This window comes from Dipodomys ordii, unplaced genomic scaffold (genome assembly GCF_000151885.1).
Source record: "Dipodomys ordii isolate 6190 unplaced genomic scaffold, Dord_2.0 Scaffold170, whole genome shotgun sequence".
NCBI classification, from domain to species: domain Eukaryota; kingdom Metazoa; phylum Chordata; class Mammalia; order Rodentia; family Heteromyidae; genus Dipodomys; species Dipodomys ordii.
Genome location: NW_012267386.1, coordinates 1,070,367 through 1,080,625, shown reverse-complemented (window position 1 = coordinate 1,080,625; position 10,259 = coordinate 1,070,367). Strand labels below are relative to the sequence as shown.

The 10,259-nt window shown below is 38.5% G+C and overlaps 1 protein-coding gene across 1 annotated transcript in view; it reads right to left on the bottom strand.

Annotated features, from left to right (window-relative positions):
* Positions 1 to 10,259, bottom strand: part of Cpne8 (copine VIII) — a 293,419-nt gene that overhangs the window by 207,350 nt on the left and 75,810 nt on the right. The window lies entirely within an intron of this gene.

Here is a 10,259-nt window from a genome sequence, read left to right as displayed (position 1 = left end):
GCCTGAACTCTGGGCCTGGGCGCTGTCTCTCAGCTCTTCAGCTCAAGGCTAGCGTTCTACCACTTGAGCCACAGCGCCACTTCCGGCTTTTTTCTGTTTGCTTATGTGGTGCTGAGGAATCGAACCCAGTGCCTTGAGCATGCAAGGCAAGCGCTCTACCACTGAGTCACCTTCCCAGCCCCTACAGCTCCACTTTTTGATGGTTCATTAGAGATAAGAGTCTCATGGACTTTCCCACCCAGGTTGGCTTTGAACCTCAAGTCTCAACCTCCTGAGTAGCTAGGATGACAAATTCAAGCACTTGAAATTTCATTTTGACACTGAACTCTTCTTTTCACTTCTGCTACAGTTTGGGGCTTTTCCACTATGGCTGTGTAGTAGAAATTTTTGGAAGCTGTACAAATCAAAACCAAGCAATGACCAGGCCTAAACTCTGATCAAATTAATGATCTAGGAACTAAACTGGTGGGGCAGCATTTTTTAAAAAATTCCATGTAATTATAGAACAGTATCCATGGTGATTTCCATAGTAATGTTAGAAATGCTAGTTATTTTATTTGGATAACTGATTCTATTTTTTTTTTGGTAAAGCTTTATAAGAAAAAAAAATACTTCTGTATATATTGGCATCATTCTTCATCAATGTTTTAAGAAAAAAAATGTAATTTGCATACTTAGCTATGCTTTAACCAAACCTACACATTGTTACAACTGAATTGTATCAAACAAATTCAACCAAATTAAGTCACATGACAAAAATCTCAGATGTTAGCCATTACTTAGAACAAACTCTAGGAAGAATCATTTTTGACTCTCAAGGGTAAAATAATACTGGTGGGAAAAAAAGAGTTGAATTGATTGTTAGATTAAATTCAGCGGTAGAAGTTCCCTAATAAATTTAGTAAACACTCTTTTGGTCTCTTCAAGGTGAACTTGGCTAAGGCTGCTACTTCAGACTGTTTTTGTGTCTTCAGGGAAGTGATTTTCCTTGTTTGAATTTCATTAACTTTGGAATTTGGAAGGCATATTCACTTTATCCCTGAGATACAAAAAAGTGTTCAGAAAGAAATCTCTCTACACCAAAGGGAGACACATGTCAAAATTTACTTTTCTTCTCTACCTCCTCTTTTGGACTCTCCTCCTCCTCCTTCTTGCCTAAACTTCCTTATGAATTAAACATCACAAGTACTTCCATAAGTAACCTACATGTGACCAGCACACCAGAAAATCTAAAGATCTGACCCCCTGCTTTTAGGAATAGAAAGTTGAAATGCTTGTTGGATAAAGAGAAAGAGACTTGATACTAGTTGCAGGTGGTCCATACTTGTAGTCCTAGCTACTCAGAAGGCTGACCAAGCAAGAAAGCCATCAATCAGAAAGCCCAGAGAGAGCTTGCAGACGTTAATTCAGGCTCAGGTACTGGGCAAACACACACACACACACAATGCTGCAATCATTATAACACAATGACTGTTGTATACGTGTGTGTGTGTGTGTGTGTGTGTGTGTGTGTGTGTGTGTGTGCATGCACTGGGGTTTGAACTCAGGGGCTGAGCTTTTTTACTCAAGGATGGGGCTCTACCACTTGAGCCACATCTCTGATTCCAGCAGGGGTCTGGGGGTGGTTTTTTTTGGTGGTTAATTGGAGATAAGAGTCTCCTTGATTTTCCTTTTTTCAAACAGAGCCCAAGCTGTGTTTGAACCATGATCCTCAGATCTCAGCCTCCTGAGTAGCTAGAATTACAAATGTGAGCCGCCAGTGCCCAGAAAAAATTTTATTTTCCTATAAAATTCTTTTCATAGTTAAACCTAATTTATTGTATTTTTACCAATATAAGAATAATTTTGGTAAATATAATTAGTTAGCCAGACCTTGAAAACATATGTTAGGTAGCTTGTTCATCAAGTTCACTTTATAGAATAATTCATTTTACCTTTAAACAAACAACAATAAAAAACCCTAAGGATTTTTCAATAGTAGTTTATAAGTAGTTAAGTAGTTAGTAAACCGAGAGCTTGGTTAACCAAGACAGCCTGGTTAAATAACTCATAAACTCATCATTAGCCCTGGAAGAATATTTTCACCAAACAAATTTTTTTCATTAAGTTTCTTGAATTCATAGCTCTTTAAAAATGACATATTCCCAGGCATTAAAATAGAATGTGCTTGCGTATAACCAACATCAACCTGTTCTGTCTTGATTTTCATATTTTTCCTTCCTTTTTCTGGTACTAGGAATTGAACTCAAGGCCTCAAGTTCTCCCTTAATTTTTTTCAGGTTGGTAGTAGTAGAGCACCAGTAGGTAGTAGTAGAGCACCAGTCTACCGGTGCTCTACTACTTGAGCCATACCTCCACTACCAGCTTTTTGATCATTAATTGGTGATGAGTCTCACTGACTTTCCTTCCCATGCCGGCCTTGAACCAAGATTCAAGGTGGGAGCCACCAGTGCCTAGACTGATCATCCTATTTTAAAACCAGAATTTCTGAGAATTCATTTGATAAAAATCTAGCAGGTTGTATTCTATCCCACTTACCTATTTTACTTTTGTGACATCTTCTGAAAGTAGTATATTAAAACTGAATTGGAATGAAAACCTGTTTTAGACAGAGACAGTTGCAGTACATGAAAACACAGAATTTTGTTTTGTTGGGATTGGGGGGGAGGGGGTAGGCTGGGAAGGGATGTGAAGGGTAAACCAAAGGAGGAGGCTGCAATGCTTGGTAAGAAATGTACGCATTATCCTGCCCATGTAATTGTAACCCCTCTGTACAGTATGTTCACAAATAAAAAAAATAAATAAATTTTAAAAAAGAATTTTGTTTTGTTTTGTTTTTTTGTGGGATTTTTTTTTTTTTTGCCTCAGTACATGAACTTAATGCAATGGATATAGGCTAGTAGAATCTCTGAGGAGAAAACATAGCTAAAAATAGAAGGTAGAGCACAGCAAACCCTCCCTGCATCAGGTGATCACCAAGAAGGTACTTAAAGATCTGGGGGTTTTTATACCGAGGAGAAAGGAGATTTGTCTCCTGGCTTGTGGTGTCTTGTTCTTGATGTAAAAGTAAATACAAATCGTGACTTGCCACTCTAATGGTGGGAGCTTTAACCAGGCTTAAAAATAGCTCTGTTCCGCTGGGTACCAGTGGTAGCTCACTCCTGTAATCCTAGCTATTCAGTAGCCTGATATCTGCAGATCACAGTTCAAAGCAGCCAGGACAGTTCAAAGTTCATGAGACTCCTATTTCCAATTAACCGTCAAAAGCCAGAAGTGGGCTGTAGTTCAAGTGGTAGAGTACCATCAACCTTGAGATTTTAAAACTAGACTCTGAGTTATTTTCATGGTAGTCTAGATAGAAATTTATTATTAGAGGCTTTTCATTATGAATAGCATAGGATCTTAGTAAAAAGAGCCCAGATCTGGAACCAGATAGAGCTGAGTTCGAGTCCTGATCCTAACAATACTTATTAATTTTGTGAGCTTTAATAACATACTGCACTGTTCTGAGCCTCAAACTCTTTATTGCATACTGTGAGAATTTAATGAAATAATGGGAATAAATATCATGTGATATTATTATGACTTACTAGGATAATTAAATTACTAATATCTACATAATGTAAATATTAACATCTATTTTTCCTGAAATTTAAAGTATTTTCTATTTTACATACTTCCCTTGCACAATTTAGATTTTTTCTTTTTTTCTTTTCTTTTCTTTCTTTGGGATCTAATGCAGGGCTTCATTCCTGTTAGATAACAGATCTACCAATACACTCCACCCTCAGCCCCAATTTAGAGCTTTTTTCTTTTTTCTTTACTTTACTAGCAGAACTCTGTTTAATTACCTAGCTTCAATGATGACATGGAATCTCAAGACTTTACAACCTGGGGTGAGACTATTGCATCCATCTGGCTGGCAAACTATGAAGATCAGCACTGGGGTCACATAAGTCTTTAACAGCAGGGGAAGTGTCGCATGAAGAAATCATTTATGAATTTATGAACTGTTGTCTTCCCTATTGTTTTTCAGAGGTTTCAAGAGGTCTCTTTTGTTTCAACAGAGACTTGGGAAACCTTTCTAAAAGAGTAATAGGTTCTTAGAAGACTTTCCCTTTGTATTCCTCCAGAAAACAAACCCTATCAAGGAAATTATGGGAGTGAGTAAGAGAAGGAGCTGTTTTTGTATGAATGTAATAAGGAAAAAAAAGGCAAATTTCCCAAGGCTAACATAATCCTACCTCCTCAGGAGGTTGAGATTTGAGAATCATGGTTCAAAACTAGCCTGGGCAGACACATCCAAGAGACTCTTATTTCCAATTAACCAGCCAAAAGCCATACTCATCTAAAGACACTCGTCTACAGACTTAAGAAACAGAGATTTGGTAGTACTTTATTTTTAGTTTCACATGCTACAGTAGAAGGAAGACATTGAAGGGCAAAGGGCATGTAGACTCTTGTACAAAGCTCTGTTCTCACAGACATTTCTCAAACCCTGATGAGCAAGCACAGAAACAACAGGACTGAAGGCCCATGGGTAGATATTTGGCTTCCTTCTTAGCAGAAATAAAAGACTGAAAGGAAACCCTTCAATGATTTGTCTTTGCCTAAAACAATCAGAGTCTTTTTTCATGGCACTGAGAATAGAAAGATGAGTTCTCTAGTAGAGAACAAGAAAAAGGCCTTCAGCCTAGGAAGAGTAGGATGGTGAGTCAAGAAATACATACTGAGCTGGGCCTGTGGCTCACACCTGTAATCCTAGCTACTCAGAAGACTGATATGTGAGGATTGTGAGTCAAAGCCAGCCCAGGCAAGAAAGTCCGTGAGATTTTTATCTCCAAATAATCACCAAAAAGCTGGTGGCTTGAGCTGTGGCTCGAGTGGTAGTGTGCTACCCTTGAGCAAAATAACTCAGAGATAGCAACCCAGCTCTGAATTCAAACCCTAAGACCAGTACAAAAAAAAGCAAGCAAGCAAGCAAGAAAAATATTGACTTATCTTAAAGGAAATAAAGCAATATAACACTTTCTATATTGCCATGATTTGATTACAAAATTATAAAATCCAAGGAGTGGACTAAGAAAATTATCGGGCTTACTAGGAAAAGGAAAAAAAATGATCAGGTCCAAAAAAATATTATGATCTGATTGATCATTCTATACCAAATAAGAATTGACTCTACTGAGATTAAATAGCAATAAAGTTTATGACACAGTGTGGTAGACAGAATAATTGCCCCCAGATTATTTATTTCCTAATTCTCAGGATGTTGAAGATGTTACAGGAAATGGGAAAGGAGACTTCACAGGGGTGATTTAGTTTAAGGGCTTGATAAGAAGACTCTCCTGGCTTATCCAAGTGAATCCAATCCATTGACATGGACCCTTAACAACAACAAAAAAATCCTTTCCTCATAGAAAATATGGGGGGAATCAGAGAGAGAGAGAGAGATGCAATGTAGCTGGCTTTGAAGATGGAGGAAAGGGGCTACAAGCCAAGGACTATAGGAGCAGGCAAACCAAAGCATTCTGCTGTAGAGCTTCCTTGAGGAATTAAAGTTCTGCTAGAACCTGGATTTTAAGTCAATGAGCCCCATGTGAATTGATAAAGCCTTGTTGTTTCTGGACACTAAACATACAATTTCTTTCTTCCTTTGTTTCTTTGTCTCCTTCCTTCCTGCCTGCCTGCCTGCCTGCCTTCCTTCCTTCCCTCCTTCCTTCTTTCCTTCCTTCCTTGTTTTTGTCTCAGACCTAGGCTTGAACTTAGGGCCACAGCTCAATTTCTGACTTTTTGCTGCTTAACTAGAGATAAGAGTCTTGTGGGAACTTTTCTTCCTGAGTTGGCTTCCAAGCACAATCCTCCGATCTCAGCCTCCTGAGTAGCAAGGATTAAAAGGTGTGAATCTCAAACACCCAACTGGTGCAGTCATTTCTTAAGTTGAACCACCTAGCAATTCTGGTCTTCTTAAAGATGATCAGGTGCTATGTGGGCCAGGAAATGAATAGTCATTTCTTATGGAAGCAACAGAAAACCAATCTGCAGGGAAAGAGTTCTAAGCATTCCTATGAATAGCATGGGACCCACTGAAGGGAGATTGAGCAGTAACCTGGGTTGTCATACCTCAGAGTGGCAAGCTTTCATCTGGTGTAGAAGATCTTGGAAGACTTTGCATTAAGTGAACAAAGCCAGACACCAAGAGACAAAGACAGCTTGACATTACTTATTATGGAAGCTAAAAGAGCCAACCCTATGCTACAAAGAAGAATAGTTCTCTGGAGCTGGTTGAAAATCGGAGGATGTTTGTTTACCAAAGAAGAATTTCAGCCAGACAGGAGAATTCTTTTATACCAGAATGATAGCAGTTAATAATAGTGCATTGTGTCCTGGAAAATTGCTTATAGAGTCTATTTTAAATGTTCTCACCACAAGAACATAATGAGCATGTGAGGTAATAGATATGTCAACTAGTTTTATTTAGTTACTCTATGATATGTAGATACAGCAAAACATCAGGTTGTACACCATAAATATGTATCACTTGAGGTTGCCAATAAAAATATTTAAATTATTTTTAGAAATAAGTATCTTTGTATTCGACAGAACTTCTTCTAAACTAGTTTGCTGAATATACAGAGAAGTACTATTTGTCCTGAAAATGCAGTTCTATGGCCATATGTTTTATCAACTCTTTTTATTATTTTTTCTCTTTATTTACACTTTCATTTTTTAAATATGTTTTTATTGTAAAAATACTGTACAGAGGGGTTACAGTTACATGAGCAAGGTCATGAGTACATTTCCTATCATGCATTGTTACTTCCTCCTTTGTTTTTCCCCTCCCCTGCCTTCCCTCCCACCTCCACAACTACACTCCCCCTCCTCTCTCTCCCCTCCCTGCCTAAATTGTTTTTATCCTGTTTCCAGTTTCCCCAACTGTTGCATTTTTTTCAAAGGTGAGATCCAATTATCCTGCATAATAACTCTTCTTTCTCTGACTCCCTGCTAAACAGCTAAGGTAAATTAGATGTAAGTAAATTAGATGTGGCTTTGATTACATATGGACCTAAGTCCTGTTTTATATAATTACAACCACACTACGATAATGCGGTGTGATAATGTGTATTGTTACAAGTTGGTCAGAGTCAAATGTATGGAAAACCCTGCAATGTGGGAGAGATGGTGAGAGATCAAGATGACAGGTCCGGTTAACATGCTGAAAGACATGCACCAGGCCACACTGAGACCTGCCTTTCAACTAATGCTCTCTGACCCTGGCTGTGGATGAGGTAAATGGGATGAGGGCTAACAATGACCAGCCAGGCTGTGTGTTCTGAATAATCAAACAAGAGTTCCAGACTTCCAGAAAGCTTCATCTACATTCCCCCTGTGCAAGCTTTCTGTGACTATAAACAAAATTACTCAGGTCGTTGACTTACTAGGAGAGAGTTTCTTTCCAATCACAGGTTTGAAGATGGTTGTTAATTGAGATCCAGGATTGACTGCCTCTCTTTGAGCCTTTGGGAAGCATGTGGATTAGCAATGAAGAAAGGACATAGGGTCAGAATCAACAGTTCAAAAGCATCCTTCCAATGACTTAAAGACCTCTCCCCAGGTCCTACCTCTTATAAAGTCCTACTCAGGTTTTGTAGCATCAAGGACATTCAAGGACATTCAAGACCCAAGCTAGAACAACCCATTGGTAGAGAGCTCCCAAGTGAAGTTACAGCTCCCCAATTGAGTTCCGTACATACACATCATAAAGTCTTGACATAGACAATCTATTTGAAGATAGGCTGGGATTGGTGGCTTCCTTCTCAGAGGTGTAGTCGGTAAATTGCCCTACCCTTATTTCACGTATATTTTTTCCTTGAAACCTTAATTAATTTGATAATTTGTGACTTTTTTGTGTGTACATGTTAGTACGGGGGTTTGAAGTCAAGCCCTCATGCTCTTGCTTAGCTGTTTCATTCAAAGTTGGCTTGCTACCATTTGAGCCACAACTCTATACTGGATACTTACTGGTTAATTGGAGATAAAAGTGTTACTGGTTGGCTCCAAACCAGAATTCTCAGATCTCAGCCTCCTGAGTAGCTAAGATGACAGGTGTGAGTCACTGGTGTCTGGCTACTTATATGAGTATTAAAATGTATCTTATTCCATATACCAGCAAGGATTGAAGGAGCCTAATGCACAAAACAATAGAATTCTAATCTGGATTCAGATGCCTTGAAATGTTTGTCTCTAGCTATTCAAACATGATTTATTAGTTAGTTAGTTCTCAAACTAGCACTTGAGCCATGCTTCCCTTTTAGCTTTTTTGAAGCTTAATTATAGCTAGAGCCTCATGGATTTTTCTTGCTGAGGTTTGCTTGGAACCATGATCCTAATATCTCAGCCTCTTGCACAGCTAGGATTAGAGGCGTGAATCACAAGTGTGCAGTCAAAATTAGTAGTTTTAAGCTCCCTGTAGGATATATTTTGAAGATACAGCATATTGTAAATACTAAAAGTTTTGGTCTTCCTAGAAAGAAGAGAGAGAATCATACAGATTTAAAGCATTATTATTCCTCCTACAAACTTATCCCACAACCTTCTTCTACTTCTAAGAGATTATGTTTCTAAAGAGATGCAAAAGCTCTTATTTAAGTTCTGAAGCTACATAGCTGATAACCAAAAAGCTGAAATGTGTATTAAGGTAAGGGAGAAATTAAGTGTAGGGAAGGCCAGACAAATGGAGAAAAGAAAGGTGGGCAAATGCGATCATAATAATCAATGTACATATGTGACAATCCAAAAGATAGCTATTCTAGGCATTCACACGTGGTGAGACCAAAAGAGAACATTCTTAGGAGAGGAACATAAAGGTGCAACATCTCTGTGCCTCTGATCATATAAAATAATATTATCCAAATGAACTCCAGGAAATGGAAATGAAAGGTTTCCCCCTTTGTTGTTGTTTTTGTTCCCTTCACTTTTTATCTTGTTTGTTCATTTACATCTTTGGGAGGATAAAGAGGGGCACAGAAATGGAGGGACAAAGGGTGAACAAATACAGCAGGGGAATTAACTAGACACTATGCTGACACAGATGGGAAGGAAATAGTGGGAAAGAGCAAGGGAAAGGGTGACATTGTCCAAAAGAAATGTACTCTTGGGGCTGGGAAGGTGGCTCAGTGGTAGAGCGCGTGCCTTGCATGCCTGAGGCCCTGGGTTCGATTCCTCAGCACCACATAAGAAAAAAGAAAAAAGCCAGAAGTGGCGCTGTGGCTCAAGTGGTAGAGCGCTAGCCTTGAGCTGAAGAGCTGAGGGACAGCACCCAGGCCCAGAGTTCAGGCCCCACGACCGGACTCCCCCCGCCCCGCAAAAAAAAGAAATGTACTCTTTACCTGATACATAATTGTAACCCCTCTGTACATCACCTTTATATTAACAATAACAATTTTTTAAAAATAACTTGAGGGGCCGAGAGGGGTTGAGACAGAATGATAGAAGAGGTGACATTGATCGAGATGCATTTTACTCATAAGTGGGCATGTTGAACTGCAACCCCTTTGTACAACTACTTAAAGATAATTAAAAATTAAACACATTAATAAATGGACATATGAATAAGATGAATGAAAATCTTCTCTTTTAGATATAAAGGACAGTGAATCACCTCGCTTGATTATGAGTTATGGCTTCAAGGTAACCACATTGTAGTAAGGCAATGCCATTGCTAGCTAGACATTAGGTCATAATTTTCTTCCTCTTTGCAGATGAAGACAACAACCACCTCACCACATATTTTTCACTCCTGAGAAACCCTTTTAAGCAATAACTATGTTGTAATAGGACCAACCTGTCCAGCCACAAAGAAAAAAACATTTTTTTAACAAATGTAGATAATTATCCACTGGAATGCAGTGGATAATTACAGGACTCCTGTACTTTAACCAGAGTACAACTCCTAATTATCTCAAAAGCTGAACTCTATACAATCAAAAACCATTCCAATCAAAGATACTACACAAAATGATAAAGCCTTAAATTGTTGGATTGTATGATGAAAGAAAAAGAAATCTAATATTGGTTAAAAATAGCACTGAATTATTTCTCGGCTGCTGTGTGGGGTCTCTGTTAGTGTCAGTATCTTGGTAACACTAATGTTGACTATAGAGTTCTTCATGATTTGTAAAGGAAAACAGTTACAGAAAGAAGGCCTGAAGGGCTGAACTGGCCTTGTTTGTTTATTTTTTGTTGTTTTTGTTCAAGCC